At 43.9% G+C, this 24,304-nt stretch overlaps 2 protein-coding genes and 1 pseudogene across 2 annotated transcripts in view; 1 reads left to right on the forward strand and 2 right to left on the reverse strand.

Annotated features, from left to right (window-relative positions):
• On the reverse strand, window positions 1–24,187 carry LOC129639451 (histone-lysine N-methyltransferase SETMAR-like; annotated as a pseudogene).
• The window catches only part of LANCL3 (LanC like family member 3), a 114,421-nt gene that overhangs the window by 30,165 nt on the left and 59,952 nt on the right, over window positions 1–24,304 (reverse strand). The window lies entirely within an intron of this gene.
• The window catches only part of PRRG1 (proline rich and Gla domain 1), a 466,522-nt gene that overhangs the window by 24,318 nt on the left and 417,900 nt on the right, over window positions 1–24,304 (forward strand). The window lies entirely within an intron of this gene.

Raw genomic sequence — 24,304 nt, forward strand, 5'->3', positions numbered from 1 at the left:
TTAATCAAAATACGAACCATTACAATCAACACATTTTTGCCAATGAGAAAGAAGTTTGTTTATTCCCAAAGCGTAAAAATCCATGCTTCAGGATTCAACAAACTTTTGGAAAGCATTTTCTGCATCTTGCTGGTTGTGGAAGCATTTTCCCTGCAGAAAGTTGTCAAGATGCTTGAAGAAGTGGTAGTTAGTTGGTGAGAGGTCAGGTGAATATGGCGGATGAGGCAAAACCTCATAGCCTAATTCATTCAACTTTTGAAGCACTGGTTGTACGACATGTGGTCACATGATGTTGTGGAGAAGAACTAGACCCATTATGTTGACCAATTCCGACTGCAGGCATTGCAATTTTTGGTGCATCTCACTGATTTGCTGAGCCTACTTCTCAGATGTAATGGTTTCACCAGGATTCAGAAAGCTGTAGTGGATCAGACTGGCAGCAGACCACCAAACAGTGACCATGACTTTTTTTTGGTGCAAGTTTGGCTTTGGGAAGTGCTTTGGAGCTTATTCTTGGTCCAACCACTGAGCTGGTCATCACTGGTTTTCATATAAAATCCACTTTTTGTTGCACATCCAATCTGATCAAGAAATGGTTTGTTATTGTTGCCCAGAATAAGAGAAGACGACACTTCAAAACAATGATTTTCTTGATTTGCGGTCAGCTCATGAGGCACCCACTTATCGAGAGCCTTTTCACCTTTCCAATCTGCTTCAAAGGCCACATGACTGTAGAATGGTTCATGTTGAGTTCTTCAGCATCTTCTCACGTAGTTGTAAGAGGATCGGCTTCGATGATTGCTAACAGTTGGTCATTGTCACTTTCCGATGGCTGGTCACTGCACTCCTCATCTTCAAGGCTCTCTTCTCCCTTATAAAACTCCTTGAACCACCACTGCACTGTACGTTAGTTAGCAGTTCCTGGGTCAAATGCATTGTTGATACTGCAAGTTGTCTCTGCTGCTTTATGACCCATTTTGAACTTGAAAAAGAAAATTGCTCAAATTTGTTTTTTGTCTAACATCAATTCTATAGTCTAAGTATGAAATAAATAGCAAGTAATAAGTCATTAGCAAAAAAACATAAAGCAAGAAATGTATATTAAAGTGATGGATAACATAACCACCTTTATTTAAGAATATATTCTAATATCAAAGGCAAATTTCAACAATGCAAAAACTACAATTACTTTTGCACCAATCTAAAATAGTAATGAAGAGGCACTTACAAAATAAAGTATCCCAAGTACACGATGAAAGAAGAACTCCAGACAAAATTGATCCAGGTGATAGATGCATGTGAGATATACAGATTCACTGTGAGAAGTGGAGAATTTGGACTTCTTCTATAGCACATCAGTTTCCAAGGGAAAGAAGTATCTAGGGCCACTAGTTAGGATGTCCACAGCACCTTAATTCCTATTCATAAGCTTTATTCATAAGGCCTGGAAATATCCTAATCATCCATCGATAGAATGAACAAATTTGAAACACTCACACAATGGAATACTACTCAACAATAAAGATAACAAATTACTGATACCTATAACAGGGATGGAGCTCACAAACATACTGAATTAAAGGAGCCAGGCACGTAAGAGTACACTAGATGATTCCATTTATTTGAAGTTCAGGAATAGGCAAAATCAAACTATGGTGAAAGAGGTCAAAAGAGTGGTTACCTCCAGCATCTTTTGTGTGTGTGTCGGGGGGGGGGGTGGGGCAGGGCAAGTGGTACTAACTGGGATAAAGGAACTTTTGGGGATGATGGAAACATTCTTTTCCTTAAGCTGGGTAGTGTATATTTGACAGTGAAATCACTGAACTATGCACTTAAGATTTATACATTTTTCTATATGTAAACTATACTTCAACTTTTACAAAGCAAAATAAATCAAGGTATTGAACAGTTTACTTATCGAATGATAGAACTAACAGTCTAGCTGTTCGTTAACACATTTTGTCTGAGCATCAAGGTCCTTTGCATGGAAGATACCAACAGCGCTAGGTTGGTGAAGAAGGGCATGAAGAAGGGTCTTTCTTAGTCTTGTGTGAAATTTAAGGAAAAAAAGAAAAGCAGGCTCCCTTGTGGGCAGATGAATTGCATAAAGTAGCACATTACCTCTGGGCTGATGCAGTGCCAGGCCAAGGCTTTGTGACCAAAACACAGAGGCTGAGTTTCACGTCCCTTGCCCTTCTGACCAGATGCCCTTGTGTAGGCAACCTTGACAATCACAGGGCTGCCCAGTTTTCTGGAAGGAAACCAGAGATCTTGGAGCAGCCAAGCATGAAAAAGGACTCACAGTTGAATCCAGAAAGTTGCCAGACCCCAGGCAGTGTTGTCTCTTTTGGTGACACAGGTCTCTGCCTCTGTCACCTTCTACAGACCCATTTTCTCGACTTCTCTATGGCTGAAGGTCACCTCCACCACACCATAATACACAACAGCTTCCAAGGTTTATAATGTCCCTCAGTTTCAGTCATACTTGAGGATCACCTAGAACCACTGAAACCTAATGTTGAATTCCTGAGAGAAAATCTGATTGGCTCACTCTTGGTCAGGTGCATTTACCCTGAATGCATCAATATGAGTGCAAAAACCCACCCAGGTAGGGAGTGGGATGGTGTTTCATAAAGAACAAGGATTATTTCGAGCTAAGCAGACTTCTCCCAAAGTCTACTACACTCACTAACTATTAGAAAACTTGACAACCCAGTGGCTTAATCCAATAAAAGGTTATTTTTTTTTGCATTAAAAAAATAGTCTATAAGTAGCTGACTGCTGGCTGATACTGTTTACTTGTGATGTCAGAGCCAGGATGTCACAATTCTCTCTTCCTTCCCTCATTTTGGCCCATGGGCACAAAATGGCTGCTGTAACTCCAGGTGTCATGTTTACATTCAAGGCAGGAAGAAATAGGGAAGGGCAGCACCAGTCACGCCCGTTTTCTCAGGAGAGCAAAATGCTTCCCCAAACTTCAAGCGGACTTCTATTGACATGTCATTAGCTAGTACTGTTTGATATAGCCACCCTGACAGAGAGGTTGGAAAACCAAATAATTATCTGAGAACATCGCTATGCCAAACAAGATTAGGCTTCTGTTAGTAAAGACAACGTGGAAAATGAGTATTTGGGAGGTAGCAGACAGTGTTTGCCACCAGACAGAACCATAAGAACCCACCTTTTCTGAAAAATTTATGTTAGTCATTCATGACCATGTCCAAACACAGGTGATGGAAAGCACTCTTAATTCCTTTTAAAAAAAAATCCATTGCCTCTCGTCACACACTAAGCCACTCAATTTTGCACTGCACCACCTAGGATCCTTCGGCTAGGGTTTGCATTCTCTCTCAAAAGCTGTCAGGGAGGAAACTGGTCAGGGCAGGTTTATCAGCTCCCAGTCTAATGGTCCAAGTGCTATACAAATGCCTTTTTGGTACCAAAAGACAATACAGGATTTTAGGAAGCATGATCAAAAGAGCTCTGCTTTCTCTAATTATACTGCTATTTCAGAAGTGATCTCAAAGGTATTTCAATATATGCAAATAGATCCTATTCCCTTTTAAAATCTGTTCTGTAGTAGAAGCAGGTGTAGGAGTTGAGGGGAGAGGGAATAGCCAACCATAGGCAGGCTCACCTTTCAAAGGCAGGGGTGGGACTAGATGGCTCCTGGGCATCCCTACATGCACAATATTGATATTGTGCTTTCTAAATCAGTCTCTTCAAATCATGAGGGGCATTTCCAAGAAACAAATGTAGATTAGCATTACCTTTTAACTGAGAGATGATGTATTCTATGAGGTGAGAAAAAGGCCATGGAAAAGGACAAAGTGTACCTACCCATGTGGTAAGCCATGGTAAGTGAAGAAATTCTAATCTTCTAGCTGATTTTAACATACAAATAAAATCATCTTCAAAGACAATGGCACTGCTTTTTATATTTAAATATGTAGTTATCATATATACATTTAATGACAAAAGTGGGGGAGAACCATGTTAATGGGGGGAGATTTTGTTTAGACAGTTGTTCATAAAACCTAGGTTCTTGTTATTTTTGAATACTTACATATGTTAATCTTGTTCTTACTTCAACTCATATCCTAACCTCAAAGTGGAAGGAAAAGAATAAATGTTGGGGATTAATTTATAAACCAATATGAGGAAGAATCCTAAAAGTCTACAGATGGAAACTGAAATAATTATCTGTGATTCCCTGGGCAAATTACTTTTGCTGTGTGGATCTCAGTTTTTTCACCCATGAAATGGAGACATTAAAGAGCCTTAAAAGCCCTTTCTTGCTCTAAATTCACTTTGTTAAAGAAGTTTACTAAGGTCAGAGTTTGCTCTGGTGGTTTCAAGTCTTCAAGTTCCCAAGATCCCCAGACTACCCTAGTCTGACATTTCTTCACTTAATTCTGTAAAGTTCCCCAGTATTCTGTTAATGTAACCCACTTTCAATTTTTTATTTTTGTAAATGATTAGTATAGAATTCCAAAGGATTATAAGAGTGGTACAAAATTTCCCATATACCATTTACCCATAGTCATCTTTTGTTAACATTTGCTTTACCGTTGCTTATTTTCAAAGGGGGAAATTTTAGAGTAAGTTGCAGACATGATGCTCCTTTACCCAAAAATTGTTGTTGTTTAGTTGCTAATTCATGTCTGACTCTTCCCTACCCAGGGATCGAACCCATGTTTCCTGAATTGGTGGTAGATTCTTTACCACTGAGCCACCAGGGAAGCCATCACCCTAAAATACTTCAGTGTATATTTCTTATAAACAAGGACATTCTCTTACCTAACTACAGTGTAACTATAAAAAATCGGGAAGTTTAATATTGATGCAGTATTATTATGTAATCTATAGTCTATATTTAGAATTCCCCAATAATCCCAATAATGCCCCTGAAAGATATATCTATATATTTCTATCTATCTATCCATCTTTCTATCTGGACTTCCCTGGTGGCTTAGCAGTAAAGAATCTGCCTGCCAATGCAGGAGATGTGGGTTTGATCTCTGAGTTGGGAAGATCTCCTGGCGAAGGAAATGGCAACCCACTCCAGTATTATTCCCTGGAAAATTTCATGGACAGAGGAGCCTGGCGGGCTATAGTCATGGGGTCACAAAAAGAGTTGGATACGACTGAATGACTAAACAACAACTATATGTATATATACATACTCACACACACATATATATACATACATAAATACATATATGCTGTGTTTTCTGTTACAGGATCCAATTCAAAATCACACATTGGACTTAGTTGTCACACCCTTTAGACTTCATTAGTCTGTAACAGATTCTCAGCCTTTCTTTGTCTTTGACATTTTGGAAAAATATGGACAATTTATTTCATAGGATGCCCCTCCGTTTGGATATGTACAATGTTCCTCACAATCAGATTATAGTTATGCATTTGGGTAGAAAGCTCCCAGAAGTGATGTCATATTCGACCCATACAGGTGCCCATATTCCCCCTTTTAAAGTTAAGCTACTTCAACCTGAATTTCTGTCATCTAGACTTTTTAAAGTTATGACTAATTTACAGCTTGAGTTGCTAAAGATCCCCCAGGTTCTTTGAACATCATCTCCACAGTAAGGTGTCATCACTTAAGGCCTGGCTATATCCCAGTTGGAAAGCACCAGAACTTAGGAGTTTGGGCCAAAGCAGAACAGCTATTAAATAGACTCTGAGAGTCAATGAGTCAGCTGAGTGGGTGGAGAGCAGACAGGTAGGTCCCGGAAGTCAGAGCCCACTGAGGTCAAAGCGCCAGTCAAAAAGGATCGTAAATACTGATTGCAGGGCAGGGTTATGGGTTCACTGCCTGGCTTTATAAAGCTGATGGGTGGAGCCAGCCCACCAGCTCCGGGGGTGTTAGTCACAGACCTTAGAGGCGGGCAAGAGTAAGGTGTTTCTGGCTTTGGCAGTTCCTAAGGTGCCCATACTCTCTCACATACCTCAGGCGTGGCATTACACTGAGACTTCCCATTACCCCAGACCAATGCTTCTCACATTTTGATATGTATCTGGATGCCTGTGGATCTTGTGAATGTGCAGAGTCTGGAGTGAGGACTGAAGTTTTGCATTTCTAACGAATCCACAGGTGATGCCAGTGGTGCTGGTTCAAACAGCACTTGGAGTTCTAGAACTGTCAGAGAACACAGTTTTGGGCTGTGGCAGAAATGGAGGTGCTAACACTTCCACACGTACCTTGGAGTTGCCATTACTGTGACAGTCCCCTCTCCTCTAAATACCATCGCCCAGGAGCTCCTATGAGCCTATTGATTCAGAAGTCACTGAATACTCTCCTAAGTCATTTAAATCCCAAAAGTGACTCCTAAAAGATAGAGAGGTGAAAAAGGAAAAGATGACACACCTGGCACATTGCAAAGCCAGAAATAAAGTGGAACTCCATAAATGGGAAGTAGTGAACAATGGCGCTTCCCAGGTGGCTTAGTGGTAAAAAATTCGACTGCCAAAGTGGGAGATGCTGGTTTGATCCCTGGGTCAGGAAGATCCCCTGAAGAAGGAAATGGCAAGCAAATACCTACTCCAGTATTCTTGCCTGGAGAATCCCATGGACAGAGGAACCTGGTGGGCTACAGTCCATAGGGTCGCTAAGAATTGGACACAACTTGGCAAACTAAACACCACCACCACAAGTGAACAATGGCCTTATAAAAAATGAATTCACGTGAAGTCTCACGTTGATGGTCCTGAAAAACTGTGTGTCCTGAAAAGGGGTGGCTCCCCCTGGCAGGGGAAGTGTTGACTTTACAGCAATCCTCACTTTTTCTACACACGATTATAGTCTACCTTCATCATAACAATAATATGAGGGCTTGCCTCATAGTTCAGTTGGTAAAGAATCTGCCTGCAATGCAGGAGACCCAGGTTCAATCCCTGGGTCAGGAAGATCCCCTGGAGAAGGAAATGGCAACCCACTCCAGTATTCTTGCCAGGAGAATCCTATGGACAGAAGAGCCTGGCAGACCACAATCCTTAGGGTCGCAAGAGTTGGACACGGCTTAGGGACTACACCACCACATCCATAACATAACAGACCTGGTGACTCAGGCTAATTTCCTTTCAGCAAGCACCTCTAAATAGGCTTGTCACAGCCTTCCCATAATACTCCCAGATGTTCTCAAACTGAGAAGGTTAGAATGGAAGTAGCAAGGGCATTACTCACAGGAAACAAGAACCTGGTTATTATTAACAATTCACAAGTCTGGCAAATTCTTTAAAGTCAGTCTCTTTTGTACGGCTCTGTTTTGAAAAGGCAAGAATGTCAGTTGGGTATTACAGCTCTATGGAAGGTAAATTGAGGACATGGCAGGAGAAACACTATGTGAAAAGCCAGTCTAACCATGCAGCAAATTGTTGATTACATTTGCTTTCAATTAAAGGGAAAGGATGTTCAAATCTTGAGGACCAAACAGGACATTTTACTCCAGCAGAGGGAGCCTATGAAACAGCCAAAAAGCAACCCTAAAATGCCAGTGTTCCTTCGATCTTGTCAGAGTGAATTAAGGATCATTTGCCAAAAAAAGAAAAACACAGTGACAGTCTATTGAAGCATGAAAGCATGACAATGACCTTGAAATGGTCAGGTGTTCAGGAAATGTGTGCTTAGTGAATAGTGCCGCCTCCCTGTTAGCCACTCATCAACCCCAGGGGGAAGCCAACATTAAATCATGAGCCATACCTGACTTCGGGGAGGAACTCATTTAGTAAACAATCAGAATTCGGTTGTGGGGGTGGAGGGCTAACTTTCCTTAAGGTCCACCTATGCTTCATGGTTTATGTTTAACCTTCAAATGCATCCAGGGAAAAGAGCTCAGTGCTATCTTGAAAATGAAGAAACTAAGGTTTTAAGAAGCTGCTGCTGCTAAGTCGCTTCAGTCGTGTCCATCTCTGGGAGACCCCAGAGACGGCAGCCCACCAGGCTCCCCCCTCCCTGGGATTCTCCAGGCAAGAATACTGGAGTGGGTTGCCATTTCCTTCTCCAATGCATGAAAGTGAAAAGTGAAAGGGAAGTCGCTCAGACGTGTCTGACTCTTTGCGACCCCATGGACTGCAGCCTACCAGGCTCCTCCATCCATGGGATTTTCCAGGCAAGAGTACTGGAGTGGGGTGCCATTACCTTCTCCGTTTTAAAAAGCTAGTGATTTGTTAATGCTCACACATCTAGGAAATGCAAGAGGTTGGGTTCTTATTCTAAATTTTCATTCTACTCATATAGGATTATACATCCACACCTTTGCCATGTAACTGCAGTACTTCCCATCGTGGGGAGGGCATATTTTGCTGCCTTATTTATTGATGGTCTTGGCCATGTGAACTAGTTTGGTCAAAGAAGTGCTAATGACATAAGCAGGTGCTTTAAATATGCTTGCATAGTTTGTCATGTTCTGAAACACATGAAATGGGGCTAAATCCTACCCATGGCCTGAAGCAGAGCCACCCTACCCCCTCCAGAAAACCTGCAGACCATTAGCAAGAAAAAAAATCAATACATGTTATTTATTGTAAGTTACCTAGATGTGGGATTATCTCTTACAAAGTAAATCTGACTAATACAAAAACTCTGTGGAATATATCTAGCCCCAACTAGATGATGAGAATACCAGGGAGATGAGGAATTAAGTGGATGATTCAAATAGGAAAATAAATTCCCAGGGGCATCCAGCAGGGTTCTCCTAATGTCTGACTGTCCAAAACTGTGTAACATGGCTACCTATAGCTGTAAGAGAGGCCAGAAAAGCATCTGGCATTATAAGTCCCTATTATGGGGACTAGTGTCCATCAGCATAGAAAGAAGAGGAGATAAATGTTTTTGAGCAGACACTCAACAGTGTCTGCTGTCCCAGTATTGTCAGGCTCCAATGTCCATTATCTTTACCAGTTCCCTATACTGTGTTCTATCAGAGGTAGGCAGAAGCTACTTTGAAGTCCCTCCAATTTGACCACAGTGAGCTTAATATGGTAACATGATTTGGCCCCTTCTTTGGCGCTTGCCATGAGAAGAACACCCTCCAGGTAAATGATGGCCCAAGGAGAATGAGGACACACATGGAGCCAAGCTGAACCCACACAGAGCTTCCCCAGGAGTGAGGGAACATAAATATTTGTTGTTGTAAGCCACTGAGATTTAGGGGTGTTTGTAAGAAATTTTAAAATGGTAACAGTGTTTTGAAGCTCACTCAGATCCATATCGGAGAAGGCAATGGCACCCCACTCCAGTACTCTTGCCTGTAAAATCCCATGGATGGAGGAGCCTGGTAGGCTGCAGTCCATGGGGTCGCTAAGAGTCAGGCACGACTGAGTGACTTCACTTTCACTTTTCACCTTCATGCATTGGAGAAGGAAATGGCAACCCACTCCAGTGTTCTTGCCTGGAGAATCCCAGGGATGGCGGAGCCTAGTGGGCTGCCGTCTATGGGGTCGCACAGAGTCGGACACGACTGAAGTGACTTAGCAGCAGCAGCAGCAGATCCATATGGCTATCAGTTTTAGATAACCACTCAGGGATGTCTGCACATGGCACTTCATGTAGCTACCTTAGTCAAAGAGCATTCCAAAGAATCTTCTAAAACACTCCCCTCTCCCCACTGCCCTCAGTTTGACTGGTATACAGTTCTATGGGTTTTCTCCTACTCAGAGGCAGTTGAAAGATGACCAAAACTCACATGGGAGCGTTGGAAAGGTTCTGAATGTGGGATGAAGCACTTTTGGGGGCTACCCAAGGCCCATCATGAGGAGGAAGCAATGGAGGCCAGGGTGGAGGTTGATTCCTTAACCATCACCTCCAACACTACTGTGCAACTGCTGATATTTCAGTAAAATATGTAGTGTGGTATGGCTTATCTCTCCCAAACTTCAGGTCAGAGAATCTTTTGAGAGAAAGTTGTTTAAAAGAGCAAAGAAAATGCCAGAAATGTGCTACCCATTATATTCTGGCCACAATTGGTATTTAAAAAATGCGTCAGTATTAGGTATGCAACAGCTAATTAAAAACTTGGCCTCTATTCCCATGGAACTTAAATTTATTTAGTATAATAAAAGAATTTTCCCATGGATAAAATATTTAAACAATATTTTAAAAGTAATCATAAAAGTTGTAGAAGAAAACATGTTAGAAATGATGTTACATATGTTGGTAAGACGTGATGGATGATATTAACATTTAAAATTCCACAAAACAATCAGAGAAACAATTTAGAGGAAAAAAAGAAAAGGACATGAGCAAGGAATCTGCATATAATGATATGCGAAAACGTATGCAAAGATCATCGTCGCACATAATTAGAGAGAAGCAATTTAAAATTAGATACCATGTTTAATCTAGCAGTGGGGTAGAAATGGGTAAGTAAAATTTGTAGCACACAAAACTTTTGTGGAAAAAAGCTCATATACTATTAAGCGGGGAGCTAAATAGCTGCTGCCTCTTGGAAAGGAATTTCTCAGCACTGATCAAAAACTGTCTTATCAATTTCAACAAACATTTGTTCCCAAGTGTAGAAAGATATATGTACATATATGCACTACAGCATTATAAACAATGGCAAAAGACTAGAAGCAATGGCTGTTATGAGAGTACTAGTTAAATGAAGTGTGGTACCACCCACACAATGAAATACTCAGTAATGAAAGGTATAAAGTAGATCTATATGTGCTGATATGGAAATTCTCCAACACATCTGGTTGTATTTAAAAAATAGTATATAACAGTGATTGTAGCACATTCCACTGACAAACACATGTGTGTGGTGGAGATGTAAAAATATCCTTTGGAAGATATACAAGGAATAGGTAATATTGTTCACCTATGGGGATAGCTGGAGATTGGGAATCTAAGGTGAGAGGAAGACTTACTTCTTGTTTTATGTAGCTGTCCCTCAGTATCTGCAGGGAATTGGTTCCAGGACCCTCTCAGACACCAAAATCCTTGGATGCTCAAGATCCTTATATAAGAGTGTGTAGTACAATAAATACAGTCAGCCATCTGTAACTGTGGGTTTCCCATCCCCTGATCCAACAATGGGCTTCCCAGGTGGTGCAGTGGTAAAGAATCCACCTGCCAGTGCAGGAGACACAGGAGACAGAGGTTTGATCCCTGGGTAGGGAAGATCCTAGGAGAAGAAAATGGCAACCCACTCTAGTATTCTTGCCTGGAGAATCCCATGGACAGAGGAGCCTGGCGGGCTACAGTCCATAGCGTTGCAAAAGAATCAGACACGACTTAGTGACTAAGCACAGTGTGTGTAGATGCACATGCGCGTGAGTGCGCACACACACACATACGATTCAACTAACAGATCTGCAAAGCTGTGGATTTGAAACCTGGGGATACAGAGGGCCCAACGTATACACTTTGTACACTTGGATGTGTGTGTGTGTGTTTACCAAGCACATGCCATACTTTTAAAAATGAAAATCCAGTTAATAAAAACAAAAATTGAAAAGCCCCTAAAGGTGTAAAGGAAAAACAAAAACAAAACCTAACTGCCTTTCAATTCCTCCAGAAAAAAAAAAATCAATGCATTTAAAATGATAACCTTTGGTTTTTTTTAAAAACAATGATCTAGTGATTAGACTGCAGAAGGTTGAATTTCCAAGGACTATTGAATTTCATTCAGTAGACACAGAGTGACCTGAAAAAGCAAACTAATGACAGTTTTTCCGTCAGTAAGGAAGGCAGGGTTATTTACATAACTCTGAGGACACAGGAAAGATAATGTCTGCATTATCTTCACGGCTCATCTTCTGCTGCAGAGAGGAGGAAGGGCCAGCACCCGTAAGTTGCCACAATGGCATGACTGGTCCAGGAGAATCAAAATGTTTCTTAGGCACTGAGCCATTATGAAATTTCTAAGCCATCACTTCTGTTAAATCGGGGGGAGGGGAACCCCATAACATTCATTCTCTCCTTCCTTAAAAGTACAAATAAGTGTGCTGGACTTTCATGGGGGTAAAGGCAGGGTAGCTATGTTCTCAGGAAGAACTGAACTCTACATGGTTAACAAAACCACACTCAATGCCCCCAAAAGTAGAGATAAAAAGGTGCTACTTCTATGGTATCTGGCTATCCATCAGTCAATGAAGAGGTGGTAAGTGCATTTTTTTTTATATTCTCAAAAGAAGCAAAGGAAAAACTGTGCAGTTGGACATGTTATGATCATGCCTAATGAGAATGTACAGGTTTGTGGTAGGGTCAGAATCAGGCTTTAACTGGTGTAGGACCGGAGACAAAGTATATTGGCAAAAGCAGTGTTGGCAGTTGGAGAAGCTGGAGAAGGCTTCACAGGGGATTTGGAACATAGGTTGTGCCTGAGGGCAAGGATATTCAGGTAGGTAAAAGGCATGAGCAAAGGCCTAGAGGTGGATTACCAGCAATTGGTGAAAATGGCCCCTGGTGGCATAGACATCATGTTGTGAAGACGAGACAGAATGTTCGGGCTGATGAACGAAGCTCAGTCAAGTTTGCAGCAGGCTTGGAAACCATGTGGAAATCTGCAACTCGTGTTACCCTAGTGGTTGCAAAATTCTGTCCTACTCAATGATAACAGATGATCTATGGGGCGGGGGTGGGGGGTGGGGAGGTGGGGAGGGGGGCGAAAGGCACAGTCCTGGTCCTTGTAGTTAAATATTTGAGAATTGTTAAGTTTAAAAAAAGTGGGTTTTATTCCTCCAATGTAGAATTCCTCAGTGTAGTATGAATCTCCAAGAGTGGGTTAGAGTTTGTGAAGGAAATATTTGACAAAGCTTTTTACACTACCTCCAACAATATCATATTGGAGAAGGAAATGGCAACCCACTCCAGTATTCTTGCCTGGAGAATCCTATGGACAGAGGAACCTGGTGGGCTGCTGTCCATGGGGTCACACAGAGTCGGACATGACTGAAGCGACTTAGCATGCATGCATGGATTGGAGAAGGAAATGGCAACCCACTCCAGTATTCTTGCCTGGAGAATCCCAGGGATGGAGGAGCCTGGTGGGCTGCCATCTATGGCGTCGCACAGAGTCAGACATGACTGAAGTGACTTAGCAGCAGCAGCAGCAATAATATCATGACTGGGGAATACCAGGGAGACAATGGGGAAACCCATTCTGGAGAAGGGAAGAGATCTAAGGACAGACAAGGTCTATAAACTATGGCTTGCATTAGGTTGGCCAAAAAATTATTTTGTGCTTTTCTGTAACATTGTACTGAAAAACCCAAAAGAACCTTTTGGCCCACCCAATGAAATGGATAAAGTATGGACATGGAAATGCTGGAATCTCTCTGTGATGAGTACACAGGTTTCTCCAACTTGAGTTTCCCTCTCATGTACATACAATTCTGATACCTTTTCACTACCTTAAGAACGGGTGAGATGCCATGTGAGAGGTCTATCCTGTGTGGGGGAGGTGGTCTTAGAATAAAGAAGAAGCTGAGAATTAGGAGGTAAAATAGTGAAGAGCAGTAGGGGCTCTTGCAATGATGTCCTCAGAAAGACAAAGGAAGATGAGATCAATCTAGACCTCAGAACCGAAAACTCGCATTGGAGAGACACGTGTGTGAGAGAAGTTGATAGCAGGTGCTCTGCCTTGGGCTATGGAGGTGGGCCCGAGGGGATTCCTGCCAGTGAAGGGGAGTTCAGGCAGGAGCTGAGCCATCCCAACATGGCTTATTCCATCTCAAGCTTCCAAGTGCCTCTCCAACCTTAGGATACAGTGGTTCTCTAAGGTGGACCACTTGAAGTTCAAGGTCAACAATACTGGAGTCCTAAAATCAGAAGGACTGAAATGCTGGACATAGGATGAGACACAGGCCAAAAGTGGCTTTTCATACATGAATATTTTCTGCAACAAAGCACATAATTTTATTACAATTGGTGAGAAAGCAAATTCTCATGCAAGCTGAGGAAAATAGGGGAAAAATTACCAAATGTTAATTAAAGGTGATAAGATGTTATTGGTATTCTATTTACAATGCTGCTTTTAATGCGAAAATATCTGTAATGGGTTGCTGTTGATCCACCACCCTTACTTCTTCCATAAAGATGACCTTGAACCAGGATTTCCTTTAACCTCTGGGTTTTCTGGAACTGAATGCCTACAGTTAGAGAAAGACAACATAATTCATCTTCAGAATCAACCAAACACCTTGAATTTTAGATGTTAAGCAACAGTATCTCACATGTTCGGTAAACGCTGTGTCAAGCTCCATGTAGAGTCTGATAAACTAATAAAGGACGTAGTGTGTGACCTCGAAGTATGTATGACTGGACAAAAGGGGCAGGGTTACACAAATACTGTAGTACCCGCTGGAGTTGCAGACACTGCCTCAGGAGCAAAATAATGGGCTGAAAAGGACAAAGGTGTTTGTTACTGAGATATCCAAAGGCAGACTGATCCAATATAGAAACAATGAAATCCTGTATTAAGATTTTCTTTGTTTGGGTGAAACACATTTATTTATTTATTTTAAATGTATGTATTTATTTTTGGCTGTGCTGGGTCTTCATTGCTGCTTGGGCTTTTCTCTAGTTTGGGCGAGCAGGGGCTTCTCTTATTGCGGAGCACAGGCTCTAGGGAGCAAGGGCTTCAGTAATTATGGCTCCCTGGCTCTAGAGCACAGGCTCAGTATTTGTGGTGCACGGGCCTAGTTGCTCCACGGCATGTGGGGTCTTCCGGGGTCAGGGATTGAACCCGTGTCTCCTGCACCGTTAGGCGGATTCCTCACCACTGAGCCACCAGGGAAGCCCTTTTGTTTGGATTTAAATGAGACTGGGGAGCTATTGATGTGACAGAAACTACAATGTGATCTGTGGGGATCAGTGTTGAGAGGTTGTAAGGTAAGTATCGGTGCCACTTCACCAGCCCTTTAGGTCATTCCAGGAGTGCACTAGAAGAATCCATGTGATGGCATGAACACTCCTTTAAGCCCTGCATGTGGGATTCAATGTTAAAGAACCGCCAAGGATCCAAATGATTGTACTGGAGACAAGATCTCATTTGTCAGTTTTCGACAGCTGCTATCAAGGCTCCGAAGGTCTTGAGGAATATAGCTGAACCCCTCAGTTTTGGCCCTAGTCTCATGGTTAGTTCTACAGTCTTGGCCCCGTTTGCAAATGCCCTGTGGCACTGGGGCTCAAAATGGCCATAGGAATGCTGGGATCTCTTTTGGATGCGGGGCCAACAGAGATTAAGAACTGCATGCGCTGGGAAGAGTTTGTGTTCGGGTGGTACGCAAATCAGGCTATACTGGACTTAAGTCCCTGGAATTTCTCTGCAACTGGCCCCAGCAGTTGACTAGACTCTGGAGCTGGTCCCTATTTCCCCAGACCTGAGAGAAACTGGGTAAATGAAATTCACTGAATCCATGACAGGTCTGAATATTGTTTCCTTTCCATTCTTTAGGAGGGGTTTCATCCTTTAGCAGGCTAAGTGGTACCCAGACCTCCAAGAGTACCCTGTTGGTTGTAGTGGTCTTCCCTGTCTGAGACCTCAAGAGTCACCTGTTATTTCACCATAGGCCTTCTTTCTCTGGAGACTCCCACACTCTACATTTCATCCTAGAAGTTAACTGGGTCTTAGAAAAGTAGACTCTCAGAAAACCCCAACTGGGCAATGACGGTTATCATCTGAGGCATGGATGACTAGGGGGGCTACAGGGAGAGATGAGGAAGCCATGCTGTATCACTTCAGGATTCCCCATTTTATGCTCTCCTGGATGTGCTCCAGAACTCTCTCCTCGGCTAAGTATCCAAGGAATCAAGGATATATTCTGGCATAAAATTCAGAGGGAAAAGCATTTTCGGTAGGTGTGACAGTGTAAGCTTGGTGTCGGGCTTGTACTCTGAAGAAGAGAAATGAATCGAGCCTGTTGATGAACCAGGATAATGGAGAGAGAAGATGTGATGACACAAATAAGAATCTCTGCATACAGGGAGGGTTGAATGGAGGTTCTGTGCAGCTGTTTTACATTTCCAGGGAAAATGGGGCAAGAGGAAATTTCCACTGCATAAGAGGAAACCATCTTAACATCTGACAACATGGCTGAATGTAAGAAAGTTGAGAGACCACAGCCAGTGTTGTAACTTCACCTTTTTGCTTCCTTGATCAAGGGCAGATTTTGTCACTGGTAACTAGTGTTTCATGAGCAAGTTTCCAACTTTAAAAAGAAAGCACATCACCAAATTAGAACCATATAATCTAAAAAGAACTGGCACTTAACCAAATTTTGACCCTACTTTTGTCAGTGCCCTGACCAAAAAAAAGAGAGAGATTTTTCTATAAATTCCATTTTATATTTCTTCAGTGTCTCATTTACTCTCTCTCTCCATCTTCCCTTACTTGGGTTTCAGCTCTGCTAAATTTAGGAAGATCTGGTTACATCTTTAAATACAGGGTTTTCTGCAGACAATCGTGCCAGAAAACATCCTCAAGGAGAATTTATTATGAGGTTAAAGGGGATGGGAACAAAGGATCTTCATTACTGACAAAAAAAAAACAAAAAAGGACTGTGCTTCCTGATGAGACTCTGTGTGAAAATGTTATATAAATGATAATAGTGGTAAAATTATAATAATCATTCTTTTCTATTCAAACTTAGGATCCCATGCACAAGATTGAACATAGGTATATAATTTAGTCCAGAGTTTCTTCTCACATTCTACACAATTATCCCTTCAAGCAGAACAGTGAGGGTAAAATATTCCTTTAAGTCACCCATCTTCGTCTGCCAAATTTCACTGGTATAAGAGTTAGGTGACTAGACTGGCCACTGGGATCAAGAGTGGGAGGAGTAGGCCCAGAGAAAGGGAAGTGGAGGTTTGCAATGTGGGATGTGTTATGGACTAAGTGACATTCCTCCAAAGAAGAGAGGTTGAGGTCCTAACCTCCAGTATCTATGGATATTACTTTAGAAATTGATGATTAAGCTGAGGTCATTATGGTGGGCCTGAATCTCATTTGACTGTGTTTTTATAAAAAGTGGAAACTTGTTACTGCAGCATTAGTTACAAAAGCCAAGACATGGAAACAATCTATATGCCCACTGAAAGGTGAAGGGATAAAGAAGCTGTGGTCCATATATACAATGGAATACTACTCAGCCATAAAAAGAATGAAATAATGCCATTTGCAGGAATGTAGACATACCTAGAGATGATAGTAATAAACAAAGTAAGTCAAAGACAAATATCATATGATATCATTCATATATGGAATCTGTTTTTAAAAAATTATATAAACAAACTTATTTACAGAACTGAAACAGACTCACAGAGTTAGAAAACAAACTTATGGTTACCAAAGGGGGAATGGGGGTGTTAATTAGAAGTTGGGGATTAATATACACACACTACTATATATAAAATAGATAACCAACAAGGACCTACTATATAGCACAGGGAACTGTACTCAGTATTCTGTAATAACCTATATGGGAAAATAATTTGAAAAGGATGAATATATATGTATAAATGAATTACTATGCTGCATGCAGGAAAGTAACACAACATTGTAAATCAACTATGGTCTGATACTTTTTTTCTTTAAAAAGTGGAAATTCGCACACAGATGGACATGCACACAGGGAAGACAATGTGAAGGCACAGAAGGAACACACCACATGAAGATGAAGGCAGAGATCTACAAGTCAAGGGATGCCAACGACTGCCAGCAAAGCACCAAACGCTAAAGCAGAGGCCTGGGACAGACTCTACTCACCCTCAGAAGGAACCACTCCTGCCCCCACCTTGGTCTTGGATATCTGATCTCCAGAATGGGGAGACAATACATTTCAGTTGTTTAAACCATCAAGTTCATAGTATTTTGTAACAACAGCGCTGGGCATCTAGTACAGGGTGGTACGGGCAGGGTGTGAGGATGCAGACCACTTCTCATGAGGCTCTCCTCCACTCCTGTTTTACTGATTCAGGGTCAGTAATAGGATTAAGAGGTGCGGGGCCCCACGTGGCATTTTCAAAGCCCACTGCCACGAAAACACAGCACACGGACCCAGGCTGGATCACTATATTGGGCTGGCCAAAAAGTTCACTTGGAGTTTTCATAAGATGCTATGGAAAAACCCCAACAAACCCAATCTCTTTTCCCTATATACCTGTGAAGTTCCTGTTTGAGGCCAGATGGGGGACATTGCTAATTGTGCCTCACAGCCTCCTTCAAAGAGAGGGCCCCAGGAAACCTTGGGTGTGGCAGGGGTCAAAGGAGCAGGGCCTGGGGCATTGTTTTTCAGTCTGGTCTTGAAGAAACCCTTTTGTTACAGCATGATGACTATAGTTAACACTACTGTACGGTATACCGGAAACCTTCTAAGAGAGGTGAACCCCAAAATTTCTCATGACAAGGAAACAAAAATTTTTTGTAACTATATGAGGTGATGAATGTTAGTAACTACACATATGGTGGTAATCATTTCACCATACATGTAAGTCAAATGATTATGCTGTTGTGTTTAGTCACTAAGTCGTGTCTGACTCTTTGCAACCCCATGTATGTAGCCCACCAGGCTCCTCTGTCCATGGGATTTCTCAGGCAAGAATACTGGAGTGGGCTGTCATTTCCTTCTCCAGGGGATCTTCCCGACCCAGGGATCGAATCCAGGTCTTGTGCATTGGCAGATGGGTTCTTTACCACTGAGCCACTGGAAAGCCCTCAAATCATTATGCTGGACACTGTAAACACTGTGTGTGTGTCAATTATATCCGAACAAAACTGGGGAAAAAACACAGAAGCAGCAGCCCTCTTTCATCTAGGGTAAGGCAGAGGCCAAGTAGGCTGGCTCCAGGCCTCCCATGCTGCTGCTGCTGCTAAGTCGCTTCAGTCATGTCCGACTCTGCAACCCCATAGACGGCAGCCCACCAGGCTCCCCCGTCCCTGGGATTCTCCAGGCAAGAACACTGGAGTGGGTTGCCATTTCTTTCTCCAATGCATGAAAGTGAAAAGTGAAAGTGAAGACGCTCAGTCATGTCTGACTTTTAGCGACCCCATGGACTGCAGCCTACCAGGCTCCTCCGTCCATGGCATTTTCCAGGCCACTTCTGACCAAAGCAGTGATGCTGTCCTTTCTTCTGTGAATTGAGTTTCCACAGAGTAAAGATAAATGTCTGGAAATCCTTTTGTAAGATCCTATGCTTCAGTCAAACTTATAGGGTGTAACCATTCTTTACACACCCTCTACCACCCCCCCACTCCCCCACCCCCCCACCCCACCTCCCACCTGCCCCAGGCTTTTGTTAACACCTCTCCCTCTCCAGGGAACACCCTTATTCCTGACTCCAGCCACTGAAGTCCTCCTGAGCCCTACAGTGTTGGTGGAGTACTCCGAAGCTCTGCCACTTAAAAACAGGTACTCCCTAGGGACTGCCCTGATGGTCCAGTGGTTAGGCTTTTGCGTTCCACTGCAGGGGGCATGGGTTTGATCCCTGGTTAGGGAGCCAAAATCCCACCTGCCTCCTGGCCAAGAAACCAAAATATAAAACAGAAGCAATACTGTAACAAAGTCAATAAAGACTTTAAAAATGGTCCACGTCAAACAAACAAACAAACCTTAAAAAAGAACCCCCAAAACATATTCTCTGCTTAAAAGAATCCCAGTTCTACTTAAATATTAGGCTAGGATTCCTAGAAGCCATGGATGGTAGAGCAACCCCCGGTGGTCATATGTCCCAGGCTCAATTCAAGGGTTGAGGGGGGAGTTTGCTAGGAGGTCTCTAGGAAATAGCTGCCTCCTTGATAAGAAAGCAGGAGAATTCTTTGTCCCCTACCCTTCAGCATCTTGCATTTGAATACAGTCAGCAGAGGATGTGATTCTCAGAGCTACCACAGCCATCTTGTGATTGTGAGGGGAGAAAGAAGAGGGCTGACATGCTCAGATATCTGAATCAGCGCCGGAGGCCATCTACCGCCAGGCTACTTCTTGTGTAAGAAAGAACCAGTCCTCTTCCTTAAACCACTCTGAAGGAAAGTTACAGGGCTCAAAATAGCCTGGAGTTAAAATTCCTCTCTGGGTCCTCCCCACCATTCTATGCAAAACAAAGAACTCTCTCACCCGAAGGCAAAAAAAATGGACATTAAGGTTGATTATGCCTAGCTCCCAGCCAGTCCAGCCTCTGGCCGATCTCCAGAATTCCTTGCCCCAGCCATTTAAGAGATAAATACTCCGAACAACCTTGGAGAAGAATAGACCCCCTTAAGACAGTAGATTTCCACATATATACTTACTCTTTTCTTGGGTTAGGGCAGCAGCTCGGTGGCTCAGACGGTAAAAGCATCTGCCTACAATGTGGGAGACCAGGTTCCATCCCTGGGTCGGGAAGATCCCCCGGAGAAGGAAACGGCAACCCACTCCAGTAGTCTTGCCTGGAAAATCCCATGGATGGAGAAGCCTGGTAGGCTACAGTCCGTGGGGTCACAAAGAGTCTGACATGACTGAGTGACTTCACTTTCACTTTCACTAATCTGACTGCTGTCCCTTTTCGCCTCATTAAAGGTTATCTGTTCCTGTGAAGTGCCCGTCTTGTTCTTTTTCTGAACCTCGCCTTCTCTAACTCCCTTACTCTACATTTTTTGGTGCCGAAACCCGGGAGGGTTGAGGTTCCTTCTCGTTCTCCACAGCCAGCTCTTCTGAGTGTGGAAGCCTGCCGACGAGCTCACTCTCCCGCCTGGGCTTTCAAGACCTCCTCGAGAAGACGCCCTGTACCTTTGTGAGCGGTACAAGTCCTGTGTAAGGGCTTTATTGGTTTTCCACGTAACCTGAGGAATACTGGTCTCTCTCTCTTCCTCTTTTCTCTACACTTTCTTTTCTGCGAGACCGACCAACTCCAGGACAGAGGCCTTTTGCCATTCGACCTCCCTCCATCCACCACGAATTCTCGCCTGACCCAGTAGCCCAGGTAAGCTCGGATGGTATTCTAGGGCGCCATAGACTATCGTCCTTTCTGGGTTTTTAGGGAACCCTCCGGCTAATAGGCCCTCTGGGGAGGTACTTGGGGGATACCTCTCCCTCCTTCAGAGTCTCTCTCTCTTTGCCCGGTCAAAAGATTAGGTGATGACCTTTTCTCTCCACTGGACAGTCGGAGCCATTTGCTATGGGGTCAAGCCAATCTGTCCCATGGGACTCTCCCTAGGCCTGCGTAAAATGAAACCTCAAACCTCTACTCTTGACCAATCTCAAGGTTCATAAACTCGAATCACTTTGCACTCAAATTTGGCCTCAATACAAACTGGATAACCAAAACGGCTGGCCTGAGTTTGTGACTTTCGATTTCAATATTTTATAAGATCTCACTAACTTCCTCAAATGGAATAGCAAATGGTCGGAGGTCCCATATGCCCAAGCCTTTTGGGCCCTCCCTATGCAAGGCCTGCTCCACCCATGAAGTCCTTCTATGCACCTTGCCTCCCAAGCAAAAGGGCTCTTCTTCAACTAACTGCTGGTCACGACCTTCTGCACCCCCGGAGTTCGACCCTGCGGATGAGCCCCCTGCCTATCCGCCACCCTGCCAACCCTCTCCTTCCCCCTCATCCAACTCACCTACTAACCCCGAAACCTCTCCTGACTCCCCCTCAACCCTGCTACCCTATCTCCCCGACTCCCCCTCCCCACTTCCCTCCTCTCCTGCCACACAGTCACATACCCAACACGTTTCCCCTGAGAGAGGTGGCAGGACCCGAGGGCCCCACCCGAGTCCATGTGCCATTTTCATTGTCAGACATGAGCCAGATAGAAGAAAAGTTAGGATCATTTTCTGAAAATCCTACCAGATACAGAAAAGAATTCCTGAGACTCTCCCAGGCCTATAACCTCACATGGAGTGATGTATATTATATCCTAAATGCCACTCTCACCCCGGATGAAAAAGACCATATCTGGCAAGCGGCAAAAACCCATGCTGATCACTTACATAACCAAGACCAGGATAGCCCAGTTGCTGATGAGGCTGTGCCTCAATTAGATCCCCACTGGACTTAAACCAGCCCGGTGACCCGGGTATCAGGAGACTCTATCATATGATTACCTGACTTCTAGAAGGAATGCAGAAAAATACTCATATCCATGTCAATTATGATAAAGTCAGGGAAATCACCCAAGGGGCAGACGAAAATCCAGCCTTATTCTTGACACACCTAATAGAGGCAGTCCAGAAGTATACCAACCTAGATATCACCACCCCAGCTGAGTTGCTCTACCTTCATGTTCAATTCATCAGCCAGTCTGCCCCTGACATTAGACAACTAGAGAAGGGCCCTGAGACCCCCTCAAAGAGACCTTCTAGAAGTATCCTTCAGGGTGTTCAATAACAGAGAGGAGGAGGCTAAGAGAGAAAAAGACCATGAGAGAAAAGCTAAATATACCTTTTTGGCAGTAGCAATTAAGGGAAGAGATCAGCCCAGCCCAAGTCATCCCAGACTGGGACTTAAGACCCACCCACCTCCCCCGGGACCCTGCTTCTGATGCAACCAGTCAGGACACTGGACAAAGGCATGCTCAAACCCGTGGCCCCCCACAAAAGCATGCCCAACCTGTGGTCAATGGGGACACTGGAAGATGGACTGTCCCCAGGGACGCCCTGACACCCTTGGGGAAGTCCCCACTTACCAGACCTGGAGAGTGAAATGTCCACAGGGATGCCCTGGTGCCCCTAGTGAGATCCCCACTTCTCCCCAGAACCTCAGCCCAACCCTACGAGAATTGTTCCAATGACGGGCCTGGGTTCCAGCCCCCTGGCCCGTGTCCCAGACATGAGCTCAGAACTTAGGGTAGACGGGGTAGTGGCCGGGAAAAAGACCTCCTTTATAGCAGACACTGGAGCCACTTTCTCTCTCTTAACTTCCTACTCTGGCCCAACTCAAGACTCATAATTCACAATCAAGGGGGTCTCTGGAGTTCCCTTAAGGCCAAAAATCAGCCCTCCATTACTCCGTCAATTTGAAAAATCGACTCTCATACACTCATTCCTCATAATGCCTAAGTGCCCAATGGCACTCCTAGGGAGAGATCTGTTATCCAAATTGGGGGTCTTTATTACCATATCCCCCCTTGATACAGTCTCTATATTCTGCATGCAGATGGCACCTGGACCGTCCCTCTCCCTCACCCCTGACCTTCCCTTGGATCTACCCACCTTAGACTCCCAAGTCTGGGACACTGATCACCCATCTATAGCCAAACATCATCCCCCAGCCCACATTACCCTAAAAGACCCCTCGACTATAATCACCCAACAACAGTACTCTCTCACCCCGGAGGCCCACAAGGGACTTAGTCTATCATAGACCGTCTTCTTCAAGCCTCTATCCTAATTCCTACCCATTCACCACACAACACCCCTATTCTGGCAGTAAGAAAGGGACCAAACTCTTGGAGACTGGTCCAGGATCGGCAAAAAATCAATGAGGCTATCACACCAACATTTTCAGTAGTCCCTAACCCTTACACCCTTCTGTCTGCCATACCCCTGACTGCAACCCACTTCACAGTATTAGATTTCAAAGATGCCTTTTTCACCATCCCCCTCCACCCCCTCTCCCAACCCCTTTTTGCCTTCACCTGGCAAGACTCCAAGACTCATGTTTCCCAACAACTAACATGAACAGTTCTCCCCCAGGGGTTCAGAGACAGTCCCCACTTTTTTGGTCCATTTTTTTTTTTTAACAAAAGGACCTACAGACACTTGACCTAGTCCCAAGTCATCTCCTCCAATATAGATGACCTCCTCCTTTGTAGCCCAACCCAAAAACTCTGTCTCCAACATGCTGCCAAACTCCTTGGGGTCCTGGGATCCTGGGGTTATTGGGTGTCCCGATCCAAGGCCCAAATAGCCCAGACAAACGTCACCTACCTGGGGCTCCCCATATCCCATCAGCAAAGAACTATTCCCCTAGATATAATCCAGGCCTTAATTAACTGTCCACTTCCAAAAACAAAAAGGGAACTCCTGCCTATCCTCGGCCTCCTCAACTTTTTCCGTATCTGGATCCCTAACGTCTCCCTCATTACAAAGCCGCTCTATGAGGCTACTAAAGGATGTCTGGATGAGCCCCTCTTTAACCCCTCCTCACCGGCCAGTCCTATTCACCAGCTCACCCAGAGCCTCCTCCGAGTGCCAACTCTCCACCTGCCAGATCACACCAGAACATTCTTTCTCTTTGCCCATTCCAACCAAGGACAGGCCCTGGGACTTCTATGTCAGTGGGCCCGAGACACCTGGGCTCCCAAAGCCTATCTGTCAAAACAGCTTGACATGTTGACCAAGGGGTGGCCTCCCTGCATA

The sequence above is a fragment of the Bubalus kerabau genome, chromosome X, assembly GCF_029407905.1.
Source record: "Bubalus kerabau isolate K-KA32 ecotype Philippines breed swamp buffalo chromosome X, PCC_UOA_SB_1v2, whole genome shotgun sequence".
Lineage (NCBI taxonomy): Eukaryota > Metazoa > Chordata > Mammalia > Artiodactyla > Bovidae > Bubalus > Bubalus kerabau.